Source organism: Solanum lycopersicum, chromosome 3 (genome assembly GCF_036512215.1).
Source record: "Solanum lycopersicum chromosome 3, SLM_r2.1".
NCBI lineage: Eukaryota > Viridiplantae > Streptophyta > Magnoliopsida > Solanales > Solanaceae > Solanum > Solanum lycopersicum.
In genome coordinates this window covers 40,227,230-40,252,381 of record NC_090802.1, presented here as the reverse complement: position 1 = coordinate 40,252,381, position 25,152 = coordinate 40,227,230, and positions in this window count along the sequence as shown.

Below are 25,152 nucleotides of genomic sequence, written 5' to 3'. Positions count from 1 at the left end.
ATTGCAATTTTAGCCATTCCGTATCTTCTCCAATCTGATTTCAAGACTTCATCTTTTAATCTCACCCATCCATCTTGAATATAAATCCTAGATCAAATCTTAGTCGCTTATCTATATTAATCCTAAGATTGTTATTAAATCTACTATATATCCCTTTTTCTAATACCCTAAATGATCTAATCCTAAAAAGAAGTTGTTGTCTCTTCCTCACCTCCCTCTTCAGCCGCCCCCTTCTATCCCTACATTTTTTCCGGCGACCCTCCTCTGTGTCCAGCGAGTGACGCAACTCCATCAGGCATCCATTTGCGCGACCAACAGCACTGGCAAGCCACCGGCGGAAGCTGCCGCCTTCCTCTTCCCATTTTATCCTCTCTCACCCCTCTCTCCACAGCAGGCTCCTCTCTCCTGCCGAGTCTCCTCATCCCAGAGAGAGCAGCAGCAGCTACGGCGAGCTGCGCCAGGCGGAGCCGCTTGTTTCTACTACCCCTTCTCCCTTCTCCGCCTCCCTCTCCTCCTTTTTCTTCCCCCTCTCGCCTCCTCTCCTCTCCAATATCATTCCCTATTCTCTTCGTCCTTATCTTTTCCCGTGTTTCTCCTCCCTCTCTTGTCTCCCTCTCCTTCCCTCTCCAATATTCCCTCCCCTTCTTTTCTCTCTTTGCATGTTCAACAACAGCTCCAGCCAGCGAGAAGAAGCTAGAAGGCAGGGACTCCGGCGAGCCCTGCTCCCTTTCTTTCCTTATTTTTGCTCAGCAGTCTCAACCAATTAATGGCGTAGAGTCTAAACATTTCAGTTGATTTTAAGATCGATCTTAACAGATCCATCCGGGTTATTTTCTCTTTTAAGTTATAAATTTTCCTAATTTTATGAATGTTATCGGCGAGCAAAAATAAATTGTTAGTTTCTTGATCTTATGGACTGTTCCTGTTAATTTTCCGAAAATTCTCATAGCATGTGTATATTATATGCTAGTTGGTTTTGTTTCTCAATAAGTCTTGAATGAATTTTGGTGTGGACGATCAAGTGATGTTGCATCTGTGTTACTGATTAGCAATTAGCCTATTGTGTTGATTTAAAATCGGTCCATGAATTTTTAAATCTAATCTTTGCGCTCGTTTTGAATCTAGCGTGCTTAAGTATAGTATAGATTACTTTATAATGGATTTATATTATTAAAAAGTATATTTTCGTATTTGATTCTGTGTTAAATATACAAATAATATTGTTAGTATACTATTATTTATGGCTATCCTTGATTGACTTTTGTGACATGCTTATATGTGATAAAATATGCTTAAATAATATCTGCTAAAATTATAGATTAAATCTTTACACATGTGATTAAAAAGAAGGGTTTCTTACTTGTTTTTTTGGGAGGATATTTACACATTCTGAAAATATTGATTTTGAATTTAGCTCTCTTAAAATGAAATAAAATATTAATGATATCCTTTTCCTTTAATATTAGAATAGATTGATTCTTACATATTTATTTATTGTAGTTATGTAAATGTTTGACAATAATTTATTCCCTAGTAATATTTAGTCGCTCATATATATGTAAAATAATAATCATTTTTTAAAAAAGAAATCCATTTTGACTCTTCATGTGTTAAGGAAAAATAATTGTGTTCTTCCTAAATTTTTTTATATTTGGAAGCATGATAATAATTTAATTTTAGTTCTTCTCAATATAAGGGAAAATATTATTATTTTCCTATGTTTTATTCTAACAAGTTTTTTTTCGTAATGAAATATTCTTAGAACTTTCTGATTGGTTTCTTTTAAAATAAGGAAAATGGTACAATAACTGATTCCTTAATTTATTTATTTCCATTAATTAAGGCTCCCCTCTTTTCTATATAAGTAGACCCTTCTCTCATTTATTGATGCACTAACTGTTGATACAATTTCTCTCATTCTGTGATTGCTCCTACACACATTCATTCTCTCAACTCATCAATCATTCTTATAATACAAGTTGATAATATTTTCTACATAATTGGTTAGACCTCTTTATTTATTTTAATTGTATTTTTTCCATAGTTATGATATTTGTGTTGAGAAACGAAACAACAAGGAAGCATCCAATATAGTTTCATTATCTTTTTACGTTTTGTAATATAACTATGGTTTTTATTTATATATTTTTGTGTGTTATTTACATATATATGAGAGTAATTTGTTACTATGAGCATTCTATATTACAACTATTTTCTCATCATATATGTGTTACATAATTTCTTCTTCAAGGTTGTGAACATAGAGTTCAACATGTTGAAGATTTGCGTAGAAGAAATTATGGACGAATCTTTGTTACTTTTTTTGTTATATATATGTTTATTCACTCTTTATTATTACTTGTAATGTTTGTACAACTCTTGAACTATATAAATGTAAAATAAAATATTTATGGGTAATCACCTAATGGAAGGTGATTTAGATGCTATTTGTATACCGTAATTCTCAAACATATAAATCACTCCTATTGGTGTTATACGATTTTAAATCATTTAGTCACCTAGAATTCTTGTTTATATGTGTTGTAATCTAACTAATTTTAAACACGCTTAACGCTTTGTTTGTTAATGAGTTTTAAAATAACTAGATTCCAATCATTTGATGAATGTTAATATCAAATCTTAATAATTTAGTAGGCTCATTGGTTAGATGTTAAAAATATGTCATAACATTTTAGCAATGTCTTATCGTATCAAAATCATGCCTAGGAATTTAAAATGTTTTTTTTGTTATATCATTTGGATTTACAAAATCATGACTATATGTGTTATTCCATTCTGAACACCTAGAAGTCATGTTTATAGGTTTGTAAATATATTATTGGCATATACATAATTTAAAAAAAAATTGTGCTTATTTTTGCAACTTTTCAATTAGCTAATATTATTAATTAGTAATCTTATTTGTCCTCTTAATGATTTCCTCACTTATGAATCAATATGTTGTTTTTTTAAAGTAATAATAATAATAAAAAGAAATGTTTTGATGCATTTAGCAAATTTGTTGTGTTTTAAATACATTTCACAGTAAAATCTTTGCATTTAATTTATTGACTACACTAATGGTCTCTCTTTTTTTTTACAAAGATTTATAACATGCTTTTCATAGTTATTGTTCAATCCTCCTTTATAACTATGGATTGATTATGATATTTTTTTAAAAATATATATATAAAAAATTATGGATTGATTATAAGTATTGTCCCCTAAACTCATGCTATTTTTTAGCCTTCCAACCTATAGCTATGTCAACAAAAAGTAAGAAAAATCTCGTATCTTTACTCCCTTAAAGGAAACATTGGCCAACATTTTCCAGAGATTATGGGATAAAGTACATTTAAGACCAATAAATGGATGGATTCCCAAGCATTATTCTTCAACATTGATCTATCCAAAAATTGTGCCTATTATTCAAACATTCAAGGTCATGATACCAAAGAATGTGCAGCAATGAGAACTAAGATTCAGAATATGATTGAAAATGGAAAAATTATAGTGCAAAAAGGACCACAAAAAAAAAATTGCAATCCTTCTATGGAAAATACATTCATCGTTCAAAGAGATCCTAAAAAGATGTACGTTAGGAACTTTACAAGGAAGCGTAAATCACATAAGAAATATTGATAAGGACAAGACTCTTATGAATAAAGTTAGATTTATTATCCTCTGATTATTTTTTGAAGAGAATTTTATCAACTTTATTCGATGACTGATTGAATATATATATTCAAGCTCTCCCTCCTTATTATATTAGGACTTTAGCCTCTAGGCTCGTCTGTCTTACAATACGAAATTTAGGCTCTTTCGTCTTACCATAGGATGTTTAGTCTCTTGAGCCTTACTATAGGTTATTTAGGCTATTATGTCTTACAATACGATATTTAGGCTCGTCTACCATACAATACGATATTTAGGATCTTTCGCCTTACAATAAGATGTTTAGTCTCTTCCGCCTTACAATAGGATATTTAGGCTCTTCTGCCTTATAATATGATGTTTAGGCTTGTCTTCCTTAAAATACGATGTTTAGGCTCGTTTACGTTACAATATGATATTTAGACTCTTACGCCTTACAATAGGATGTTTCGGCTCTTCTGCCTTACAATATGATGTTTCGGCTCGCCTACCTTACAATACGACATTTAGACTCTTCTGCCTTATAATTGTATGCTTATTGACAACCACCTTACAACCAAACATTCTTGTCTATATTATTTTATCACTATATTTTAAGATCTATTGGAGTTTGACGTTATTATTCGGAGATGGGTTTCAATCCTTCAAGAAGTTAAGCCAAAGACTATCAAGGCTTGATCTGTGTCTCAAAACAGATACGCTTCTTAGCACCTTTTGTCATTTATTTAGAACTCAGATTTCATCATTAATGGTCATACTTTATATATTTATAATCTACCATTTTATCTAGTCATACTAGAATTTGCACGTATGATCGATCGCCCCTTTATTACAATTAGCATGCTATCATCTATCGCAATGAAGACCCTATCAATTCTTGTCTACTCATACTCCGAAACTTTCTCAAAGGTTGATAACCTCACTCTATCATGCTCTTATCGCTTCTTTGTCATGCTTTTTTAGCCTCTCAATCTCTCTCTTCTCGCTACTATAATCTTATACATTCAAGACAACATCGTGCCCTCCGAATACCTTATCTCTCTTTTAACCTTCAAGAGTTCCATTTTCTCATGAATATAGAACTACACACGACCTGATTCTCGTATAACAAGAGATATGTATGATGTTTAATACATAAGTCTGAGTCGTACCTTTTTTCAACTCTTTATCACTTCAATTGATCCCATTGACATCTGTCGTCGATCAGGAAAAATCGGCTACTATGTCAACGTTGATTGCCTGACAATTAATTCTTTATTATCAATCGACCAAGGGGCAGCTCCACTCAGTCGAATTGTAAGGTGGACGAGCATAGATGTCACATTGTAAGGCGGATGATCGTTGATGTCGCATTGTAAGGCGAACGAGCCTAAATGTCGCGTTTTAAGATGGACGAGGCTAAATGTCGCATTGTAAGGTGGACGAGCCTAAATGATGAAAAGGTAGGTCATATTAATGAGTTGAGTCTTACAATATCTTCATGGTAGCCTGAATGATGGGAGTGTAGCGAACGATAATGCGAGAAGCCAAGAATTTGTCGGAGCCTTTATTTGTAAGCAAGGGAACAACCATTCAGAAGGCGACTCTTTCTTTAATCTGCACAACTATAACTTGTTATATGACTTAAGTAGAGTGATTAGAGCAGATGTATTAAAATAATTGGCAATGTAAACATGACGCTATTTCCTATGTCGACCATGATGTTTGCCATAAGACTATGAAAATGATGGCTTAGGCTATGATGTTTAGGGCGATGATATGCAAAGTGTATCCTCAGTCCATGAAAATGTTGTCTGTAGGCCATGAAAATGACGCCTTTAGAGTATGATATGATGTCTGCAGGCCATGAGGAATATGTCTTTAGACTATGATGCCTTAGGAATATGATAAGCATAAAAAAGAGATGAAGTCTGCAAGCCATAAACATGATGCCTTTGGAGAAGGATGCCTTTGGAATATAAGTTATGAGTAAAGAGAGAGTATTTTTTTTTGTTATCGGTTGATACTTGTCACTTTATTTTATTCGGGCACATGCAAACTTCGAGAACGATGCAATCTTGGGATTAAGCAAAGTTTGGGCACAATGCAATGATGCATTTCTTTGGGCACATACATTATAAGACACATGCAATGATGACTTTCTTATGGCACAATGTAATACCGATCACCTGCAATGATGCATTGCTTCGGGTGCATGCAATATCGGGCACATGCAATATGGAACACATGCAACTATGCATTTCTTAGGAAACATGCAATATCGAGCACATGCAATAATGTGTTTCTACAATCTCGAGCATAAAATAATGATGTAGTTCTTTGAGCATAGTACAATATCGGGCGTAGATGCAATTGATGCGATATCAAGCAGAATGTAATTTTCCAGCACAGTAGTTGTTTAAGGGATTACAGTAGGTTGGCCGTCTGCCTTATAGGAAGGGTCGAGTGTTTTTTTTCAGGTTCAAAAATGTTATGTTAATTGTTGAAGTTTCCTTTGTATATATACCTGTATTTTTTGATTTCAAAGAAAAATAGTTAGTTTAAAGGGGGGAGGTTGATCTGTATCTACGATTTGGCACAGCGTGCTCCTTTGGAGTATGATAGAATGTTCTTTGGAGTGTTGTCAAAAATTGTGAGATCCCCTCAAAATTTCTGCCCACTGTAGAAGTTTGGTTATTCAAATCTGTTATAGTTGTAGCTTGAGTGTTGAATTTCTTAAGATTCTCTAAAAATCTCTACAAAGTTTTGATTTTCAGCAATTTTGAGATCCTCTCAAAATTCTACCCCAGTTGTTGAGAAAAATGCTTTCGATGGAATTCTTGAGTTTACTCAAAAATTCATCCCTAGTATGGAGATGTGCGAGAACAAAACTTGATGTAATTTTTGAGACCCGCTCAAAAATTCTTCCCCAGTTATCAATAGATGTGGAAAATGAAAGTTCTTTTTATGATAAGACCGACCCCTCGTAGGAGCGCCTACGTATCTTTTCTTAAATGGGAATCAGGTCTAACGTAGTTCAAAATTATAAAAATATCATAAGCGAGATATTAAGAACGTTCTTGAGTAACAAGTTAATCGTAGATTTTGACAAACATTATTTGCCCATATGTTCTCATGGGTGTCTGAATGTGAAAAACATTAACTTAAATGATGCAAGCCTTATTTGGGAAACTGGATCAAGTAGACTTTGGTACGTTCAAATTTGAACTTCCTTTGTTGCAAAGTCCTCCAAGCATATGGCCTATGTATGAATCAGTTGTTGGATTTTTTCTTTCAGAACACGTCATTCTTCTATTGTATGTCCTTCCATTCATCAATGATAAGCACAAATCTTGGAGGGTTCAATCAACGATGAACACATAGTCATCCTTATTTCATTGATAGTAGCGATGTTACCAGCAATCCTCAACTTTTCATAAAGTTGGCTTATAGACTCAATAAGAGGAATATAAGTTTTATCAAGTCTCTACTAAAACCTTGAAGAGGCTTTTGCGGATATGCGGTCGAGTGACGACATTGGCATTGTGGCACGGATATGTTTGCTATTTATATGGCCGAGCAGGCCTTTGGTACAGAGACATTTGATATGGCATGAATGGAAGTGATATGAGAGGCACATGATGCCAAGGAACTTGGTGTAGTGGTGTTTCATATCGAGGAACTTGTATGACAGGATTCAGTGGGTATGGAGTAAGATGTTGAGGTTTAGGAGCATATTTATGATGTTGATGAGGATATAGGTGATTTGGAAAGTTGATGTTCTTTGGAGGCTTTTGAATGGATCTTGGTTTGGCTTTAGAGGTAGAGTAATCTGGAGGAGGATTATATTGGAGAGTTACTTGACTTGCGAAAGGTGACATATCCACGTTTGTCTCCAAAGTGGGATTGGCGTAGAGTAACAACTTTGCGCACTCGCGCATGTTCAACACCTCTTATTCTAACTTTTTTATTTTCTGCTCAACATTTGATACCAAATCATCTGAAAGACATTTGTTTTCAATAGTTTTGCACATAACCTTAGCATTAGTCACTCTCACTTTTCCTTTGCAATTCTCAGTTTGAAGAGAAGAAAGTGAATTTTTACATCGCGTGTGCTAAACCATGATCTACAGATCAACCATTGGGAAAGGGTAAATAAAATAAAAAAGAAAAAGCAAAACAAAGCCCAAGTTAGAATATTGCATTAAATTGGGATATCAAACACATTAATTTATGATAAACCCCCTAAATTCAAAGGATCCTCATTGGCTCCAATGGACCTCTTGTAATTGGAGGTAATTCTTGTCTCATGTTAAACACATTTCGTGCCCATATGTTTTCCTTTTCATCTGCAAGCCCATGGTATCCTTCTCCACTTGATATTGGGACTTCAGATTCTATCAAGATCCATACGCAGTACTCATGCGTGCATAAAGCCTGCCGTGCACCAATATGAATGGTAAGCACACGCTCCCATCGTCGAAGTATGTTGTGGACTTATGGTTTATCTATTCCAAACTCATACTTAAATGTCTCCATGTAAGATCAGAGTGACATGATTTGAGTTTTCCAAATTGGCGAAGTACTCGAATAGACGGACATGGATGGACACCTATTTAGCCAAAAAGCTCGATGAAGTATTGACCATCCCTTATTACTATGACATTAGTCGTGGACAACCAATGGAGATTCAATTGAATTCGGTGACTCTTAAGCTTGCAAAAGTGATCGATAGCCCATTGTTTAAGTAGAAGGTTGCTTTGATTAAAGAACATTCTACAATCAACACATGCTGACAGACTCCTCATTATATCCGCTAGGATCATGTGCACTATGGTTTTCCTAGGCTCGTCCCTCTCTGAGTGAGTATTGAACCACGTACCTTAGACATGTACCAATTCTTACCCTTGATTTAGGAAAAATCAAGGATCCTAGTAAGGCGATGGCAAAGGCATCCAGACGATATTTTTCCAATTCTTCAACCGAGCACTGAAATTCATAGTCATAAATTTAGTAGTCGTCATCTCAGCCGAATCGGGAGTATAGGATGTATAAATGACTCCACCCAAGGTCTAATGAAATCCAGGTTGGATTAGACTTCATCCCCATACTTTTTAGAAATTCCCTTGATGATGGCTTATAAGGTACAATCTTTTGACACTCGTATAATGGAAGGTCGATGAAACCGCTAATTTCTTCAATTGTTTGTGTCAAGTTGCAATCTTTAAACTTGAACACTATAATCATATGGTGCAAAACTCTACTAACGCCCTAGTCGGGTGAGGGTTTGGTGTGTCAAAAATAAGAAATGTAAGGTCACCCAACAATTGCCGAATATCCATTTTCTATCTCTGCTTATATGCATCCACTAGGTCTTAAGTCTCTAACTCACCTCTGTCACCATATGAAGGTTTGGGGGATCATAATTATCCATGGCTCTATAAATAAAACAATAAACAACTTCTAAACTATGTTTTGGAAAAGTTGGCTTGATTTAATTATTATGATCACATTGACACATTAGTACGTAATTTGTTTAAAGGATTTTAGGGCCCTTTAGAGGACAGGGTGGCTACTTATTAAGTGGATTGACACAAAGGATCAAACCGTCTAAGGCTTATGTAGTACGTATGACCTTACCAGGATTGCTAAGAGTTGGCTTGATACAGAATGGAAAGGTATTATATGTGAGAGGCTCATGGTTTCGCAGTAGTTCCTAAAGTAACACACTCTCACAAGGCCGTATTTTCTTCGTGCTTATCAACGATGATTACAATATCGGTTACCCCTGTCATATATTTAATCCGACTAATTGTTACGTCCACGGATATGCCGACTCTCTATAATGGGTATTTGAATAGAATGGGAGTAGTTGTGAGAGCTGCAAAGGAATAACTTAACGAGAACAAAATAAGAAAAAAGGAAGAGGGTCCCAATTAGGGGAAGTATGAGCGGAATGCTTCTTAACAAAGCAATAAACACTTAGAATTTAAATTGGAAAGTAGTAACATATAGGTAGTTTATACAATAATAAATAAATAAATAATAATAAATTAATAAAGGAAAGTAAACATATAAAGATATTTAAAAAGTGAAAAAATAAGGAAACATGGTATGGTATAACAAATGTAATCAAACAAATAAGGGAAAAGACGAAACAAGGTAATAAACAATTAAGGAAGAGGGAAGGGGTGAGACATAGAAAGAAGAAAATAAATAAGGCATGAAAATGATAACTATACATGTTAAACACCTAACAAATAATGAAATAACAAAAATAACGTAAACCCACATAAATAATCATGAAAAATGCAATGGTAAGAACCTAATATCCCAGCATAGTCGCCATTCTGTCGGACCCCATTTTTGAGAAAAATGTATTTTGTGCACGACCTAAAAGCTCTTTTGGGATTTAGATTTTGGAGTCTCCACCTAACGAATTAAGGAGCGTTAGGGAACCTATCTAACCTAACTATGTCTAACTAAGGTAGGGGAGCTAGAGATCAGGGTAATTGTTCACATTACCTTGAGGGATGCCTAACAGCTTCCCCTGAGGTAATTTGAACCCTTACCTTGATCTCTAGGTCACTGTCCTTATCTAGACTTAGTTAGGTTAGATAGGTTCCCTAACACACCTTAATTCCCTAGATAGCGACTACAAACTATACATCCCAAAAGAGGTGTTAGGTCATTCAGAAACCCATTTTTACAAAAAAAATGGGGCTCGACAACTCTCACACTCAATCTCTTTTGATCTTTTTCACGTTTTTTCTCTCCCAAAATAAGATACAAAAGCAGAAAAATAAACCAAGTTTTTCACACTTTAAGAACTCACACGAAATCACAAGAAAACAAATGTTAAATGCACAGTAGGCTAAGGTATTGGTTCATTTTTGTCTTGGTACCTTTTCCAAGAGACCCCTTAAGGTTCACAATTTTCATTCTCAAAACTAGGATTTTCCCCCGTTGCATGTCCCTGTCACTAGCTCCCATGGAATCATAGGTTCGTTATTTTTTTGGTATAAAAATAGGGATGAAACGTGTTTTCGTTATGATTATGTGTTTATATGTAATTTTGGAATTATGTGACTTATGTTGATGTCTCTGAAAATGTAGCTACGTGTGTATGGGTGTGTTGTTGTGGCTATTGTTCATGATTTAGGACTTGAAATGGCATGATAGTTCTTTATATTTAATGTACACATGTTGATGCAAATATGATTCCGTATGAGTTGAAATGTGGCTGATTTGAGGGATAGTTTCTTCGCTAAATGAATACTTGAAGACTCACCTAAAACGTTCTAAATGCACTACTAAATTCCCCTAAGACCTATGATGTAACTTGATGAAAGGATGCTGAAAAATTAAAAGAAAATTTCCAGCTTCTATTCATGAATTTTTGTCATCAAAGAGGTTTCAAAATGTTGAAAAAGTGAATTAAAACAAGTGAGGTCATGGAGGATTGAACCCGTGACCTAACCATGTTAGAAAACATGAAAATAAAGAAGTAAAAAGTGGTGAAGGGGATTTGAACCATGATATTGGCTGTAAAATGTAACTTAAAAGAAAAAAAATAAGTAGTGAGAGGAGTGGGATTCTAACCGACCATCCCTCAATATGATTTACGGAAGATATCCAACAAATTTCATTTGAATGAGAATAAACTATCCATTATAAGTATAAACATTACATCTCACATATGACTTCTACCATGTTTCTAATCTTACCCCATGAAGTCAAATGCACAACCAGCATATCATGATGCAATTTAACATGAGAAAACGTGGATTTCTATCAAAAATTTTCTTTCATGCACTTTGGAAAATTCATAATAGATTTGAGTTAATGTCAATCAATACATACAAAACATATAAGGTCATGCAATTCATACTTTATGCAAAACTCTTATTCATGAACAAGTTTATCAAGACTTCATCGGATTCATGTTCAATTAAGAATAGAAGGTCAAGGTAGACAATTTCTACAACCTTACTACTCAATCACCATCCTGCTACTTAGGGTAAGACCAATTAAGAGCAACATAACCCAACCTTAATGGGATCTTAACTAAACAACCTTCATTTTCATCACTTAAAAGTGATAACAAATTTAGAAGAAATTTACAGTAAATCAACCAAGGAAAACCTTAACTTCATATCCAAGGAAATTTATCCCCAATATCAAGTTAGGTCATCTAATTCAACCACATAAGGCTTTCATACAAAACAACAAACTCCAAGGTCATACATCATTAGGGGAAATAATATAAGAGACATAGCCTTAAGGACTCTTTCTTTCCTTGAAACATTAAAGTAAGGAAACTTCTAGGTCAAACAAACCCACAACATTACTCTACATAAACAAGAATACTACCATCAATTCTAGGGAAACTCAATTCAACAACATAAAGGTACTCACAACACAATAAGAAGTTAGAAACAATCCTACAACTCATCATTCCATAAGACTCTCATTCTTTATTTCAAATAGAAAAACTCTTTTTTACTTTAAGTATAATGTTAGTATACATTAACTCTATACATATTTTGACAACTTCTATTGAAAGAAAAATTTAGTTGATTTCCTAACATTTCACTGTGAACTGCCTATCAGTACAAATAGCATGTTTTCAAATTCCAAAAATGAAACATTTAGGCAATTGATGGGAAAATCATGACAATATGATGTACAAAAATTACCACGGCAAGTATATTATCATGACACCTAGTATCAAGTCTATGCGAAGGACTCCAATCCATACTAGGCAACTTATCAAGGACCACATGTATACAAAAGATAACATTGAACACCTTTAGGTACATAATCTTAGGGTAGCATTCATCCATAGGTAGTCACTAAGCATTTAAATTTAAATTTGTAGCATAAGTCTACCATCATGTAATACAATATAGTAGCACATTATTTCAAAAGAAACTCATGTCAACCATAATAACTTCTAACATACTTTGAATATATCATCACATATATGTTTCAACATAACATACTATTTCACATAGTTTTCATATATATCCATAAATGGAATCACATCATCATAACACACAAAAATTCACCTTCACATATACTCATTCAAACCATAAAACAAAGATATGCATTTAAACTAACCATTTCTCCCTCAAGCATAGAGAACAATCTCATCCAAGCAATCATATTTAAAAGACCACTAGAGACGAAAACATACGTGAGAGATCTTCTAAAGTTTAAGTTCTATGGTATGATATGAGAATGCTGATGAAGGGAAACTCTATCGTCCTATAGCCTATCGTACCATTTGATGTGTCGCAACTCAAATCTAATGATACAAGACTCTACTAGACATGGCAATATGAAACTTCTTGGAACAAAATCAACTTTTAAAAACCTTGTGCTATGATACCACATTTGTCACATCCGGGGAGCACCCCCTAAAAGTAATGTGTTATACTTCAAATCTCAGAGGTCTTATACTAGCCCATTGTTATTATTCATCACATAGATATCGTAAATTTTGCGGAAAATTTAAATCTTTTCATAGCACATCATATGCTAGAAACATAACTTCGTATATATATAAAATACATGTAATAATACATATTTATACCCTAAGTCTCTATATCATCCTATACTCAAAAAAAATAGAATACATAAAGGACACAATCCTTATGACGATATTTTATAGACTTTATGATAAACCATAATATAGGAAATCCTTGGACTTATGGATTCCTTTCCTTGAGGTTGAAAATCATCTATCAAGAGCTTAACCATTCAAGACATCCTTTAAGCATCCATAACCTACACTTGTGTAAAAAGTAGATAAGAATGGGATTAGTACAAGAATGTACTAAGTATAACAACCATGCGAAAACATGCATTTAAAAATGGACATTTTCATGAAATCATACTTCATGCCTTTTTGTGTAAATCTTTATAAAATCTTTACACAATAGTATTTTCATAATTTCATACATTATATAAACACAATCAAAGGCCAAACATCATAGATAATCACACATAGAATTTAAGTCCATTTGAGGTCACTTTACAGTGAGCTCAATCTTTTTAATAGTGAACTATTTTTTTAACTCATTAGCCTCCAAAGTAACCTTTTAGGGATACTTGGTGAAATGTATCACCTTACGACCAGAAGGAAAACCCTACATATTATCTACACAAGACAACACATACCATCATACAAGTATAGTACAACAAAGACATGGTTAAGTCAAGCCTTCATCATATAGTCAACAAGTTGAACATCATGCATAATGACTCATACCATGCACATCTTCATAACAAATAAACAATTACTACAATGTCATGAATAAGGAACACATACATAGTGACTTGCATTTAAACACCATCCTAAAACATCCTAAGGAGATACTTGTGCAATGTCTAGATGGGTTCGTTATTTCCATCTATCCTAAGTAACATCCCTTATGTTTTTCTAGTTAAGGTCCTAGTCATTTACTTCCAGTGTCAATTTTACTTTAACGAAACTATAACCTTAACCTACATAGACCATGTGATGCTAAGCATGGAATCCGGTGTCATAGAATCCCACACCAAAATGAGGTAGTCTACCAGCCAAAGTAGAACCAATGTGACATAGCTATTTAGGTGGATCAACTAGCTTGTATCCTATGGTGGAAATATAGTTATGAATCTTTGAGGTACATGTGAAAACCCTCATGAAAGATTAGGCATTGTAGTTGCTCAATTTTTGAAACACTATTTATGCCTATTGAGGCATCGTGGTTATCCATCTCAATAGATTTATGGTTACCTACCTTCCTACCATAGGAAGGGACATAGACTCACATTCAAGTTTACTCGGACTAAGCTATGTTTCCTTTATTGACAACCTCTATTATACTTTTTCTTTTTAAATAGTAGGTTTTGGAAAGTTATCCCCTCATTTGCTTAATTCATAGGTCATAGATAAAAGTTCATCAACCTAAATCATGTAAAGAATCCCTTCACATAGATGTAGCATATGTAAAGCATCATCTAGTTTAGGGTACACATGAATACACCATTCAAGGCCACTCTCTTGACTAGGTCTTCATACATGTGTGTGTTTACATCTATGTAATCAAAACTTTCACATAACACATTTAGAAACACATGTTCATATATCCATATTCATATATATAGAAACCAAAACTAGAACTATCCTATCAAGATACACATGTGCAAGACATGGGAAAAGTCCCATACATATGCCCATACTAGTACAACTATCAAAGCATCCTAACTAAGGAAACACATATCATGCTTTCATAAACATCATCTTAACATTCATAGTAGACACTAGTGAATATGAGAACTACCTTTCATTTAGACACCATGACCTATACTACTTGTAACATGCATGTAAGTGAGTGTGAGTACACTATTCAACATAATCACATAATGTCTATAAAAAAATATTGAGGTAGTGTCACGTTCTGACACTAGGAGAATATGGATCGGGTGTCACATTCCGACACAAGTATAGTATGATGAGGATCGGAGTATCACGTTCCGACACCAGGATAGTATATGAGGATCGGAGTTTCATGTTCCAGCACCAGGATTAGTAAAGAGAATGAATCTTGAAATATGTTAATATACTCAATTTAATGAACCTAATTCCCAAATGAGTATTGATGGGGAGGCGTGAGTCCTCGTTGATATGCTTTATGTTGTGACCGAGGGTTATGGTAATTGTAAATGCCGCATGTTGAGTATTGTAGTTGATTTTACGATATTATCTGATATATACTGTTTTCTATTTTGAGTTGGTCGATGATATCTACTCAGTACCTGTGTTTTGTACTGACCCCTACTTGTATGTTTTTCTCTTGTTATTTGTGGAGTGCAGCAAACGTGCCATCGTCTTCAACTCAACAGCAACTCTAGCCAGTCTTAACCGCGTCAGATTTCAGGGTGAGTTATTGTTCCTAGCTCGTACTGGATTCTCTCTCATTCATGTCTTGATGTCCTTGAAGTTCGGACATGGACTATCTCTTGTATTTGTTTTAGTTTCCTAGAAATTCTTAGATTTAGTAATTTGAGGATAGATGTTCTTGTGATGATGACTCCAGATTTTGGGGATGACAAGTATTGAATTTTAGAAGTTATCAATTGATTTCATTAATGAGTTTAAGTCATCCACATTATATTATGTTAGTTATGGTTGAAATGTCGGGGTTTAGATTTATTGGTTCTCTCACATAGTAGGATAAGTGTGGGTGCCATTTGCGGTCCGCTTTGGGTCGTGACAAAAATGGTATCAAAGCATTAGGTTCGTTGGTCTCATCACACAAGAAGGAGTCTAGTAGAGTCTTAAGGAACGGTAGGGGGACGCCTTTACTTTTCTTTGAGAGGCTATAAGACTTTAGGAAAATTCCATTCTTTCCTTCTTTCGTGCTATTACTTAGATCCAATTGGTATATAGGTGATACAAATTGGTATCTGACCATCTTTACTCTATTTCGCAGATGGTTAGAACTAGAGCAACAACCGCGCCAACACCAGCACCGGCAAGACAAGAGGCGTCTGAGCCAGCCACTGAGACTGTAGATCGAAGAGGAACAATGGCAAGAGGCCGTGGTAGAGGTCATAGGAGGACATCCTCTAGAGGAAGAGGACAAACACCTAGCCCATCTAGTACTAGGGCGGTGACTCCTCCACCGACTGAGGAAGTAGTAAGAGAGGGTGAGGAAGGGGAAAGTGAGCAAGTGCAGAATGAGGAATTATCACCCCAACCTACCCTAGAGATGATTAATTAGGTTCTTGCTTATCTTAGCGGGTTAACTGATCAAGGCCAGATACCTCCAGTGTTTTCTGCACCAGCACCCCAGGTTCCGGAGGTACAACCTGCAGCTACTGTGGCTCCCCGCATGGATGCCTCATTGGAAATAGGCACGTTTCCTCGTTTGGCTACATGGCCTATAAAGACATGTGATCAGCATGAACTTTTTAGTAAGTTCTTGAAATTTAAACCTCCAGTTTTCAAGGGTGCTGAATCAGAGGATGCCTACGATTTTCTGGTTGATGTCACGAGTTACTACATAAAATTGGCATAGTGGAACAATTTGGCATTGAGTTTGTAACCTATCAGTTCCAGGGAAATGCCAAAATGCGGTGGCGGTCACATGTTGAGTGTCAACCCGCACAGGCACCACCTATGACTTGGGCGTCATTCTCTAGCTTATTTATGGAGAAGTATATCCCCCGGACCTTGAGGGATAGGAGGAGAGATGACTTCTTGAGCCTAGAGGCAAGAAGTCGGTGAATGCGTGTGAGGCTAAGTTCCGTGCATTATCCAGGTATGCCATTCAGCTTTGCTTCAGTCCACAAGAGCGGATTCGCCGTTTTGTGAAGGGGTTGAGGTCAGATTTGTGGATTTCAGCCTTACAGGTAGCGGCTACAGCGAAATCCTTTCAGGAAGTGGTAGACTTCGTGATAGAGGTGGAGGGAGTGAAGCCAGATGACTTCACCATGACATCGACATCCAAAAGGTTTCGTAAGGGAGGTGATTTTAATGGTTCTTACTCCAGAGGGCAGGGTTCAGGAGGTTATCCGGCCCGACCTATTCAGTCTTCACTGCATACTGTAGTTGAGGGTCCACCACAGACCGGTCAACACTTCTCTGAGTTTGGAGGCTATCCCCAGACTTCGTCATTCTCATAGAGACCTATGCTTTAATCTAGAGAGTGTTATGGATGTGGGGAGACTGGACACATTAAGAGGTATTGTCCAAAACAGAGTTACAAACCTCAAATAGTCAGAGGTAGAGGTGGTCATGGAAGAGGCCATCATTCTGGAGGGCGTGGTGGCCGAGGTAATAGTGGTCACCAAAACGGCCGAGGTGACGGACAAATGGGAACTACTGTAGCGCAACCTGGTAGAGGCAATGAGCAGACAGGTGATAGGGCCCATTGTTATGCTTTCCCTTGGAGATCTGAAGCGGAGACATCTGATGCTGCCATCACAGGTAATCTTTTGGTTTGTGATTGCATGACTTTTGTATTATTTGATCCTGGATCCACATTTTCATATGTATCTTCCGCATTTACTACTGGCCTTAATATAAATTGTGAATTGCTTGTCATGCCTATTCGTGTTTCTACTCCGGTCGGTGAGTCTGTGATAGTTTAAAAGGTATATAGGTCTTGTCTGGTGACTTTTGTGGGGAGCAATACTCATGTAGACTTGGTTATCTTACAAATTGTTGACTTCGATGTAATTCTGGTTATGACTTGGCTTTCTCCAAACTTTGCAATCATAGATTGTAATGCAAAAACTGTAACGTTGGCCAAGCCTAGAACAGAGCCGTTAGTGTGAGAGGGTGACTACACTTCTACTCCAGTTCGTATCATCTCCTTCCTTCGCGCTAAGAAAATGGTAAGAAAGGGTTGTTTAGGTTTCTTTTCACACCTCAGGGATGATACTACTCAAGTACCTTCAATTGAGACGGTTTCAATAGTCCGTGAGTTTCTGGATGTGTTTCCGGCAGATCTTCCTGGTATGCCACCGGATAGGGATGTTGATTTTTGTATCGATCTGGAGCCGGGCACTCGCCCCATTTCCATACCCCCTTATAGGATCGCTCCCGCTGAGTTAAGAGAGTTAAAGGCCCAACTTCAAGAGTTGTTAAGCAAAGGCTTTATTAGACCAAGTGCATCCCCTTGGGGTGCTCCTGTTTTGTTTGTGAAGAAGAAGGATGGGAGTTTTCAGATGTGCATTGACTACAGACAACTTAATAAGGTAACTGTTAAGAACAAGTATCCTCTTCCTCGCATCGATGATTTGTTCGACCAGTTACAAGGTGCTTTTACCTTCTCAAAAATCGATTTAAGATCTGGTTATCATTAATTGAAAATACGGGCAATGGATGTGCCCAAGACTGCTTTTCGGACCAGGTATGGGCATTTTGAGTTCTTAGTAATGTCATTTGGGCTTACGAATGCCCCTGCTGCTTTCATGAGGTTGATGAACAGGATTTTTAAGCCATACGTGGATCTCATTGTTATTTTATTCATTGATGACATAATTGTATACTCGAAGAGCAAGAAAGAACATGAGGAGCACTTGATGGTATTGAAAATGTTGAGGGAGAAAAAGCTTTATGCCAAATTCTCCAAGTGTGAGATTTGGCTAGATTTAGTGTCCTTCTTAGGGCATGTGGTTTCTAAGGATAGAGTGATGGTGGATTCTTGTAAGATTGAAACAGTGAGAAATTGGGTGAGACCTACTAATGTGTCAGAAATAAGGAGCTTTGTTGGTTTAGCCAGCTACTACCGTCGATTTGTCAAGGGATTTTCTTCTATTGCTTCCCAATTGACGAACTTGACTAAGCAGAATGTTCCATTTGTATAGTCGGATGAATGTGAAGAAAGCTTTCAGAAACTAAAGACTTTGTTGACTACTGCACCAATTCTCACCTTGCCAGTGGAAGGAAAGAACTTCGTTGTTTATTGTGATGCATCCTATTCTGGTTTGGGTGCAATGCTAATGCAAGAGAAGAGTGTAATTGCTTATGCTTCAGGCAATTAAAGGTGCATGAACATAATTATCCTACCCATGATTTGGAGTTGGCTGCAGTAGTGTTTGCATTAAAGCAATGGAGACATTATCTATATGGGGTGAAGTGTGAAGTCTATACAGATCATCATAGTTTACAGTATGTCTTTACTCAGAAAGCTTTGAACTTGAGACAGAAGAGATGGATGGAACTACTTAAGGATTATGATGTTACCATCTTGTATCACCCAGGAAAGGCTAATGTTGTGGCAGATGCCTTAAGTAGAAAATCAGGGAGCATGGGTAGTTTAGCCCACTTACAAGTTTCTAGACACCCATTGGCTAGAGAGGTTCAGGCTCTGGCTAACGACTATATGAGTTTAGAAGTAAATGAGAAGGGAGGATTTTTGCAAGTGTGGAGGCGAGATATTCTTTTCTTGACAAAATCAAGGGAAAATAGTTTTATGATGAGAAACTATGTCGAATTCGGGATATGGTGTTGCGAGGAGAGGCTAAAGAAGCAATAATGGATGAGGAAGGTGTTTTGAGAATTAAGGGAAGGGTATGTGTGCCCCGTGTTGATGATTTGATCCACACTATTCCTACAGAGGCTCATAGTTCTGGATATTCTATACATCCTTGTGCAACCAAGATGTACCGTGACCTTAAGCAACACTTTTGGTGGAGTAGAATGAAGCGCGACATTGTTGATTTTGTTGCCAAATGTCCAAATTGTCAACAAGTAAAGTATGAACGGCCCAGACATTCGTGGTTGTCTTCCAAAGACATTAGGGAAGTTTGACTCTATTTGGGTAATTGTGGACAGATTAACTAAGTCTGCTCACTTCATCCCGGTCAAGGTGACCTACAATGCAGAGAAGTTAGCCAGACTCTACATCTCAGAAATTGTTCGATTGCATGGAGTTCCACTTTCCATCATATCAGATAGAGGTACAGAGTTTACTGCTATTTTTTGGAGAACATTGCATGTTGAATTAGGTACTACGTTGGACCTTAGTACTGCAGTCCACCCTCAGACCGATGGTCTGTCTGAGTGAACAATTCAGGTTTTGGAGGATATGCTTCGTGCATGTGTGATAGAATTTGGGGATCATTGGGATAGCTTCTTACCCTTAGAAAAGTTTTCATACAACAATAGCTATCACTCAAATATTGATATGGCTCCTTTCGAAGCATTGTATTGGAGGAGATGTAGGTCTCCCATTGGTTGGTTTGATGCATTTGAGGTTAGACCTTGGGGTACTGATATTTTGAGGGATTCATCAGAGAAGGTGAAATCTATTCAAGAAAAGCTTTTAGCGGCTCAAAGCAGGCAAAAGGAATATGCAGATCGAAAGGTTAGAGACTTGGAGTTCATGGAGGGTGAGCAAGTCTTGCTGAAGGTTTTACCCATGAAAGGGGTGATGCGGTTTGGAAAAAGAGTTAAGCTAAGCCCTAGGTATATTGGACTATTTGAAGTACTTAAGCGAGTAGGGGAGGTGGTTTATGAATTAGCCTTGCCCCCAGAACTGTCAGGAGTGCATCCGGTATTTCATGTGTCTATGTTGAAAAGATACCATGGGGATAGAAACTACATTATTCATTGGGATTCAGTTCTTCTTGATGAGAATTTCTCTTATGAAGAGGAGCCGGTTGCTATTTTTGACAGAGAAGTCCGCAAGCTGAGGTCAAGGGAGATTGCATCCATCAAAGTTCAATGGAAGAACCGACCAGTTGAAGAAGCCACTTGGGAGAAGGAGGTTGATATGCGAGAAAGATACCCACACCTGTTTACAAATTCAGGTACTCCTTTTTGCCCTTGTTTTTCTTCTTGTGATCGTTCGAGGACGAACGATAGTTAAATTGGTATCTATTGTAACGACCTGTTTAGTCGTTTTGAGCAGCAGATTTTATTTCTCGGAAAATTGTCTTGATCGACGGATCCCACGACGGACCGTCATGGGCAGGATGGACCGTCGAGGGGGTATCGTTCCAAAACACTTAGAATTCTAAAATTTTGGGTACTGAGATCGACTCTCTGAACTTCGCGATGAAATGGCAGGACGGACCGTCGTCGGCACGACGGACCGTCAGAGGCCCTTTAGTGAAAAGTTAGTCTCTGAACTTTGTGATGGAAGCAGCAGGACGGCCCCTCGCAGGCACAACGGCCCGTCACAGGCTGCGTGACCCTTACTGGGTCAGAATTCTGTTGAATATTTTAAGGTGCGTTTCGGACTATTCCTGCTTATAATTATAAAGTTAGTGGTTTAGTGTTAATAATTTAATTACTTGGGGGTTAAAAGAGAGAACCTTGAAACAAGTAGTGGGGTATTTAATCATCTTTTATACTTAATTATATGCTAATTAGGGTAAAAGAAAGAGGGTTTGAATAAGAAAAAGAGAAAGAAGAGAGAGTAAAGAGAGAAACGATCGAGAGGAGAGGAGAACGCAGCTTTGGGAAAGTAGATTTCTTGATCACAATTCTTCGGTGGAGGTAGGTTATGGTTTTATGCTATTCGTAGTAAACTCTTAATAGCGAATGATATGTATTGGGTAGTGTTGTAAACCCTTCTATATGCTTAATTGTATGCTTGCATGAATGTGATTATATAATTGTGATAAAGTAAGCATGATGAAGCTATTGAATCCTAAATCTTGAAAAACCCTAATCTACTTTGTTAATGATAATGCCTTGGTATAAAAGAAGGCTTGATGGACGAAAGTAGTGAGATTAGGGGAACGGGTGCCACATTCCGGTACCAGGATAGTATATGAGGATCGGAGTGTCACGTTCCGACACCAGGATAGTATATGGATCGGGTGCCACGTTCCGATACCAGGATAGTATATGAGGATCGGAGTGTCAGGTTCCGACACCAGGATAGAATATGGATCGGGTGTCACGTTCCAACACCAGGATAGTATGATGAGGATCGGAGTATCACGTTCCGACACCAGGATTAAATATGGATCGGGTGTCACGTTCCGACACCAGGATAGTATGATGAGGATCGGAGTGTCACGTTCGGACACCTAGATAGTATATGAGGATCGGAGTGTCACGTTTTGGCACAAGGATTAGTAAAGAGAATGAATCTTGAAATATGTTAATATACTCAATTTAATGAACCTAATTCCCAAATTAGTATGACGGGGAGGCGTGAGTCCTCATTGATGTGCTTGGTGTTGTGACCGAGGGTTATATTTATTTTATATGCCGCATGTTGAGTATTGTAGTTGATTTTATGATATTATCTGATATATACTGTTTTCTATTTTGAGTTGGCCGATGATATCTACTCAGTACATGTGTTTTGTACTGACCCCTACTTGTATGTTTTTCTCTTGTTATTTGTGGAGTGCAGCAAACGTGTCGTCGTCTTCAACTCAACAGCAACTCTATCCAGTCTTCACCGCGTCAGATTTCAGGGTGAGCTATTGTTCCTTGCTCGGGCTGGATTCTCTCTCATTCATGTCTTGATGTCCTTGAAGTTCTAACATGGATTATCTCTTGTATTTGTTTTAGTTTCCTAGACATTCTTAGATTTAGTAATTTGAGGATAGATGTTCCTGTGATGATGACTTCCAGATTTTGGGGAGTATAAGTATTGAATTTTAGAAGTTATCAATTGATTTCATTAATGAGTTTAAGTCTTCCGCATTATATTATGTTATTTATGGTTGAAATATCGGGGTTTAGATTGGTTGGTTCGCTCACATAGTAGGATAAGTGTGGGTGCCACTCGCGGCCCGCTTTGGGTCATGACAAGATCATTCTTTACTTAGTTATGTTTATGTTAAATTCTGAACATGATTTCGCATACTTATTTGACATAATTTGATATGAGATAAGGATGTAGGTCATATTGTTTTAATTCCTAAAGATCTTTAAATCGCTTGATTTGAATTTTTCATAGATTTCGAATAAATATTTTTATAACTCCATTTGACGTGAAATGTTGTAAGTTCATTAATAATGGCCTAGTAAGAAGTATTGATTTCTATGTGATTATATTTTTTTGAGGTCGTTAAAATGATTTTAAAGTGATTCTTTGGAATTAAAATGTAATTTAGCATGAATGACATCACTTATATTGATTTTATTTATGTTATATGTCATAAATAATTACACATGATGCGTTAACATCAATTGATATATGATAAGGATGTGAATCTATTAATTTTTTCTTAAATCATTTGAATCTAACTTCATCATAGATTTTGAAATAAATATTATTTTTGAACTCCAATTGATCAGAAACTAGGCAGGTTCATCAAAACTATTAAGTTTAAAATACTCATTATTATGTAGTGATTTGGTAATTTCAGATCGTTTACATGATGATTTTACATAATTTTGTATCTTGAAAAGTTAATTTTACTGAAAAATTACTCGACTATAGTATAGTGGTATAGAGTTTGTTCCCTATCGTCTTGATGACTAAATTTTAGTGAAGTATTATGTTCATGATTTGGCTTAGACCTTCCACCATAACGGATGAAATTAATACAAGTCATTAAAGTTTAATTTCTAGTTTTGATTATCTATATTTACTCTACTAAACTTAGTAATATTTTATTGGACCAATGGACTTAGGGATAATGATATTCACTTGACTCAAACTGACCTATACTCCCCATCTGAGTTGGGTTTTGTTCTAAATTTGTTGAAGTGAATATCTGAAACAATATATATGTGTTGCATGAGTAATTATTTTTTTAATCAAAATTTATTGTTCAAGATGCATACATATCTAAAAGACGTGTTTTGAATTTTAAAATTCAATTTATACATAAACATGCTTACCTTTTGGAATTTTATAATTTTGTTCTTTATTCTTAATTTGTTTTATCTATTTCACAAAATGATGATATTTGATAAGAATTACTAAGCGAAAAAATTTTAAATTCTATTATGACCAAAAAACGTTTCAACAAAATGAATTATTGTTTTGGAATTCGAAAAAAAATAAACTTTAATTGATCTAAATTTTGTAGATTTATATGAACGACCTAGTAAGAAATTAATTTTTTGGATCGTTATATGATTTTTTCCCTAACAGATGAAATTGATACAAGTCACTATGTATTTTATTTTCTAGTTGTGATAATCTATATGAACTCTCCTAAACTGAGTAATATAAGATTGGATCAATGTAACTAGAGGACTTTCAATTGACTTTTAAACTGACAATACATTCTCCTAGTGATTTGAGTTTGTATAAGTTTATAGAGTGAATAATCGGTCATTGTACATATGTATTAATTAGTAGTTCTCCAATCCCAACTATTGGATATTCGAGATGCATAGATATGTATGTATAAATGAGACCTAAATTTTGTTATTCGGAATTATTCGAAATATAATGATTTATTTAAAGTATTGTGTCTCATATTCTTAATAGACTTTACACACGCACTTAGTACTACTTAAGATTTTCTTTTGGTAGAGAAGATAGTAAATTAATAAAATTCATTGTATATGTAACTTATGTTAGAAGAAATAATTTTCAGTTTCGAACTAGATAAGAGATAAGTATATAATATATTTTCTTGTAACTCTTATATCATTGAGTTTGATAAATTTTTTATTTCTTGTGGTATATTTATGCATGATTATTTTATAAGTATGAGAGAATTAAATTATACTAATATGTCTCATCAGGGAAAATATCTTTCAAATTGAATGAGACTTATGTGTATATTAGGGTCTAAGTCAATTATTTTGAATAGAATTTTGAGGTTGGTTAATGAATGAACATAACTGTTCATTTAAAGTGAAGTCACTACAAACATGTCCATTTTATTTAGAAGGAAAAATGACCAAGAGACCATAGTGTTCCTTTTAAAAGGGATTTAACAAGTAGTGATAATTTATAATTAATCTATTCTAATTTGTTTAATAAATGAGCACATAGGCAAGACGTGAATTTAAGTTTTTGAGTTTTCAAAAATTACTCGTTATATGAATATATATTTTGATGTTTTACAAGTCTAAATGTCTTG